General features: G+C 36.8%; 1 protein-coding gene across 1 annotated transcript in view; it reads left to right on the top strand.

Annotated features, from left to right (window-relative positions):
- Window positions 1–6656, top strand: part of LOC132027306 (phospholipid-transporting ATPase ABCA3-like) — a 130178-nt gene that overhangs the window by 6498 nt on the left and 117024 nt on the right. The gene's annotated exons all lie outside the window — the stretch shown is intronic.

Genomic DNA, 6656 nt, shown 5'->3' with positions numbered 1-6656 from the left:
GTGCTGGGAAAATGGGACAGCTATATGTAGAAGAATGAAACTCAACCATTCTCTTACACCATACACAAAGATAAACTCAAAATGGATAAATGACTTCAACGTGAGACAGGAATTCATCAGAATCCTAGAGGAGAACATAGGCAGTAATCTCTTCGATATCAGCCACAGCAACTTCTTTCAAGATATGTCTCCAAAGGCAATGGAAACAAAAGCAAAAATGAACTTTTGGGACTTCATCAAGATCAAAAGCTTCTGCACAGCAAAGGAAACAGTCAACAAAACAAAGAGGCAACCCACCGAATGGGAGAAGGTATTTGCAAATGACAGTATAGACAAAAGGTTGATATCCAGGATCTATAAAGAACTTCTCAAAGTCAACACACACAAAACAGATAATCATATCAAAAAATGGGCAGATGATATGAACAGACACTTCTCCAATGAAGACCTACAAATGGCTATCAGACACATGAAAAAATGCTCATCATCACTAGCCATTAGGGAGATTCAAATTAAAACCACATTGAGATACCACCTTACACCACTTAGAATGGCCAAAGTTAGCAAGACAGGAAACAACATGTGTTGGAGGGGATGTGGGAACGGGGAACCCTCTTACACTGTTGGTGGGAATGCAAGTTGGTGCAGCCACTTTGGAGAACAGTGTGGAGATTCCTCACGAAACTAAAAATAGAGCTTCCCTATGACCCTGCAATTGCACTACTAGGTATTTACCCCAAAGATAAAGATGTAGTGAAAAGAAGGGCCATCTGTACCCCAATGTTTATAGCAGCAACTGCCATGGTCGCCAAACTGTGGAAAGAGCCAAGATGCCCTTCAATGGATACATGTACCCCCATGTTTATAGCAGCATTATCTATAATAGCCAAACTATAGAACGAGCCAAAATGTCCATCAACTGATGAATGAATAAAGAAGTGGTATGTACACACACACACACAGAGAAATATTACTTACCCATAAAGAATGAAATCTAGTCATTTGCAATGATACAGTTGGAGCTAGAGAGTATTATGCTAAGTGAAATAAGTCAGAGAAAGACAAATACCATATCTATTTGAGAGAGAGAGAGCATACAGGGGGAGGAGCAGAGGGAAAGGTACAAGCAGACTCCATGCTAAGCCCAACCCAGGCCTCAATTCTCAGGACCCTGAGATCATGACTCAGGCCAAAACCAAGAGTTGGATGCTCAACTGATTGAACCACCCAGGCATCCTCACTCATGTGTGTAATTTAAGAACAAACAAGCAAAGGGGAAAAGAGAGGCAAACCAAGAAACAGACTCTTATCTATGGAGAACAAACTGAGGGTTCCTGGAGGGGAGGTGGATGGGGGCATGGGTTAAATAGGTGATGGGGATTAAGGAGTGCAATTGTTGTGATGTGCACTGGGTGTTGTATACAATTGTTGAATCACTATATTATACAACTGAAACTAATATTACACTATGTGTTAACTAACTGGAATTCAAATTAAAACTTAAAAAAAATAAAAATGGAATTACCTTAATGATCCAGTAATTCAACTACTGGGTATTTATTCAAAGAAAATGAAAACACCCATGCAGCATTATTTACCATAGCCACCTTATGGGAGCAGTCCAAGTATCCACTGATAGGCGAAAGGATAAACAAGATGTGATATATATATATATATATATATATATATATATATATATATATATAAATATTATATCTTATATAGATAAATATATGATGGCATATTACTCAGCCATAGAAAAGAATTAAAATCTGGCCATCTGCAGTGACATGGATAGAGCTAAATAGTATAATGCTAAGTGTAGTCAGTCCGTCAGGAAAATACCAGATGATTCACTCATATGTGGAATTTAAGAAACAAAACAAATGAATAAAGAAAGAAAGAGATCAACTAAAAAAGACTCTTGACTATAGAGAACAAACTGGTGGTTACCAGAGGGGAGGTGCATGGGGAGGGGTGAAAAAGATAATGGGGGTTAAGAGCTGAGTCACTATATTGTACACCTGAAACTAAAATAACACTGATAATTGAACTGGAATTTTTTAAAAATAAGTAACAATTTAGAAAAACTGCTGCGGCTTTCCAAAGTGTTTGCATCATTTTGTACTCCCACCAGTAATTTATGAGACATGTTGCCTTGCATCACCTCGAATATTATGTGTTGTCAGTCCTTTTAGTGTGTATGTTGAGGTATCCCATTTTGGTTTTATTTGTACTTCACTGATGACTTAAGAGAAGTTTTTTGAGAAGTTTTTCCTGTGCTTTTTTGTTAATATTTTCCTTCTTTAAGAGCAGTTTTAGGTTCCCAGCAAACTTGAGGAAAGGTGTAACTGTTTCCTGTACACCGACAACCCATGTGCATGTGTGGCTTCTCTCATACCACTCCCTCACAGGGTGTAATGTTTGTTAAAATTGATGACTCTTATACTTACCTACACATCGTTATCATTCAAAGTCCGTGGTTTACATTAGGGTTCAGTTTTGCTGACACATTCTGTGGGTTTGGACAAATATCTAATGACATGTATCCACTGGTGTAGTGTCTATATAAAACAATTTCACTGCCCTAAAAATTCCCTCAGCTCCATCTATTCATTCCTGTTCCCTCTACCCCCAAGGCCTAGGAACCACTGATCTTTTTATACTGTGCCCATAGTGGTGCTTTTCTTGAATGTCATATTGTTGGAATCATAGAATGTAGCCTTTCTAGATTGGCTTCTGTCATTTAGCATTAAGCACTGAAGGTTTTTCCATGTCTTTTCATGGCTTGATGCCTCATTTCTTTTTAGCACTGAATAATATTTTGTTGTCTGGGTGTACTATAGTATATTTATCCATTCATCTACTGAAAGATATCTTGGTTGCTTATAAGTTTTGGAAATTATGGGTAAAGCTTCTATAAGCATCCCTGTGAAAGTTTTTATAGGGACATACATTTTTCAACTACTTTGTGTAAATACCAAGGACTGTAATTGCTGGACTGTATGGTAAGAGTATGTTGAGTTTTATAGAAAACTGCCCAATTCTTTTCCATTCAAAAGTGGTTACATATTTTGCATTCCCACCAGCAATGAATGAGAGTTTCTTTTGCTCTATATACTTGTCACATTTGATATCATTAGTATTACAGATTTTGGCTCTGATAAATGTGCAGTAGTATCTCATTGTCATTTTAATTTACATTTACTGAATGATATATGCTATGGAACATTTTTTCATATGCTTGTCATCTGTATGCCTTCTATGGTGAGCTGTACGTGAAAGACTTTGGTCCTTTTTAAAATCAGTTTTCTGTGCTACTTGGTAATATATACATCTTCCCCTCTCCAGATTTAATATATAATTGGCATAAAACATTGTATAAGTTTAAGGTGTACAGTCTGATGATTTGACATATGTTTATATTGTAAATGATTACCACAATAAACTTAGTTAACACATATATCACCTCACATAGTTTTTTTGTGTGTGTTGTGAGAACTTTTAGATTTATTTTCTTAGCAACTTTCAAATATGTAATACAATATTAAGAACCACAGTCACCATGCTGTACCATATATCCCCAGAATTTATTCATAACTGGAAGTTTTTGCTTTTTGACTGTTTTCACCTATTTCATTCACTCCCATCCCTTGTCTAAGCACTCACCAATCATACAGTATTTGTACCTCTGTCTCTTATTTATTTTACTTACCGTAATGCCTTCGAGTGCATATTTTTATATTGTTATTGTATTTCCTTTTTATGGTTGAATAATATTCTATTGCATATACATACCATACTTTCTCTCTCTCTCTCTCTCTCTCTCTTTTCTTTTTTTTTTTTTGAAGATAGAGTGTTTTTATTTTTATGTATCATATTGTCTATATCCATTCATCTGTTGTTAGACACTTAGGTTGTTTTCATGGCTTTTGTGAATCTTGCTGCTATGAACATGGCAGTATAGATGTGTTTCTGAAATAGTGATTTCATTTCCTTTGGATAAATACCCAAAAGTGATATTGTAGTGTCATATGGCAGATCTGTTTTTGATTATTTGAGAAATTGCCAGACTGTATTCCATAGTGGCTGAACCAGTTTGCCTCCTTGCATGGATAGGGTCATAGGATAGGCTCCATGGCCAGTAGGCCTCATTGGCTTAGGATCCGAATCAGATAGAACTGTTTACTCAGCTCTCTGGCCAGATGGGGCCACCTGCTCAGGTCAGCCTGGTTCTGGGGTTTTCATAGTGCTGTCTTGACTATGGATAGTTACTAGCTGGTCTTTTTGGAGGACAAATGATGCTGGGAATGACTTAGGTCACTGTCTTGATGCTCTCTCATATATATTATTTTAATTAAATGTCTTTCTAAAGTCTTTACAATTTTTAAAGTTTGGTTGTCATATTTTTAAAAGATTTTTAAAAAATTTATTTATTTGACACAGAGAGAGCGAGCACAAGTAGGTAGAAAGGCGGGCAGAGAGAAGGGTGAAGCAGGCTCCCTGCAAAGCAGAGAGCCCAATGCAGGGCTGGATCCCAGGGCCCTGAAATGATGACCTGAGCCGAAGGCAGAGGCTTTAACCCACTGAGCCACCCAGGTGCCCCATGTTGTCATATTTTTATTTATATTATTATTATTGCTCATAGCAATGCTTTATATATTCTGTATATTCTGGGTATGTCTTTTGTTAGGTAAATGTGTTAGAAAGTTTTTTTTCCTCTTCTTTGGCTTTCCTATTTTCACAGTGGTATTTTTTGATTAGCAGAAATTTAATTTAATTTAATTTAAATTTTGATGAAGCCCTCTTTTACAGCTTGTAATTTTTTCATTCACTTTAGGAAATTTCTGTGTGTCCAAGGCCACAGAGATATTCTCCTATCTGTTTTCTTATATTTTATAGTTTAGCTTTTATGCTTAGGTCTAGGAGCCCTTCTTCCTTCACACTTTGAGATCCTAATCTAATGTCTTTTTGTGGAGTTTCTAAACCTTCTATGTTTTTTTGCCTTGAAAATGGTAAGGGTTGTTATTTTAAATTTTAGTACAGATAACTTCACCCCAGATGTAAGGAGTGCCAGATATTGCATGCAGAAAATTGCTTGGAGGAATAGCTAACTCTACAGGATTTTTTTTTTCCAGAAAGGATTTATTTTCTTATACCAGGTACCTGTAGGCATTTGTAATATGGGATACCTTCATCTGGTATCAAAGATTGAAATTTGAAATTGCCCTGCAGTTCCTGGGAAAGCCAGTCTCCTTCACTAACATCATTATTTATAAGGTGAGGTCCTAAAATAATGTCTCCCCTTCCAGGGCCTGAATTTTATCTCTCTCCCTGGTAGCTGCAAGAATTGAAGTCAAGTTTTCAAGATCACACAGATATTAGTAGAGCTGGGAATCAACCTAGACAGTCCAACTTCAGCTCCTGGGTTATTAATAGCCCGCTCTGCCACCATACCATGAAGGAAGGGTTTAATTTGTTACGTTTCCCATTATATACCTACACTTAACATGTCACTTAATATTCAGCAAATATTTGTGAAGTATAAGAATGAATCTGTTCCCATTAGTAATGTTATTAATGGAGGTACTTTCAACCGTGGTAATTGCTGAGTGGCATTTTGGGATTGTAGCTGTGATGTGATTTTACATACCGTTTTTAAAAAGATTTTTATTTATTTATTTGACAGAGATCACAAGCCGGCAGAGAGGCAGGCAGAGTGAGAGGAAGGGGGGAAGCAGGCTCCCTGCTGAGCAGAGAGCCTGATGTGGGGCATGACCTGAGCTGAAGGCAGAGACTTTAACCTACTGAGCCACCAAGGCATCCCTCCATTAAGTGCTCGGTGTTCGATCCCAGGACCCCAGTCTCACAACCCGAGCCGAAGGTAGAGAAGCCTTAACCCACCAAGCCACCCAGGAGCCCCTGCATACCATTTTGTCTTTTTGCTGATGGTGATGATTTTTGGGTGTTATTTCTTAATTAGTGTTTTGGTAATAATTGGGAAAAGTACTGGTCAAATTTACCTGGAAACTTGCATCAGTAACTTACTGAACTTTGTTTTGTGCTTGAAATTTTATATTAGAAACTCAGAAGTTACTGAGTAAGGATGTAGGGCTAAAAAGCTTCTCAAATATTTCAAATGTTTATTGTTTCTTTTTGTCATCCTTTAAGCTTGACTAGAAAATGAAGCAATTCGAATTTAAGTAATTTGTCTAAAATTTATATTTTGTTATATAATCTTAATTCCTTTTTTGTAAAATCTTTACTCCCTTCATAGAGTTGAAGAATGGATTTCTTATGGTTTTACAAATTTATGGCTCTTCTGTGGAAGAATTTTATTTTAAAGGTAAGTTGAGCTATCTATAGGATTTTTGCAATATCTAAGACACCATAATGGGAAAATTCTTACAAACTGATCACTGCATTTCAGTTTATATTGTTGTATTTTTGTCAGTTCTATGGCTGGAGGTATTTCTTCCAAATACGAAGAGTCCTCATAGCAGAATGGTAGAAAGGAAAGGAAAAAATAGTCCAAGAAATTACTGCTATTATAGAGTGAAGCTGTTCTTTTTTTGGCAGCTATGTATCTTCTTTTAAGAAGTGTGTCTTACAGATGCTGGCGAGGATGCGGAGAAAGGGGAACCCTCCTACACTGT

Source organism: Mustela nigripes, chromosome 11 (assembly GCF_022355385.1).
Source record: "Mustela nigripes isolate SB6536 chromosome 11, MUSNIG.SB6536, whole genome shotgun sequence".
NCBI lineage: Eukaryota > Metazoa > Chordata > Mammalia > Carnivora > Mustelidae > Mustela > Mustela nigripes.
Note: the sequence above shows the minus strand (reverse complement) of the source record. Positions and strands in the feature narration are given on the sequence as shown.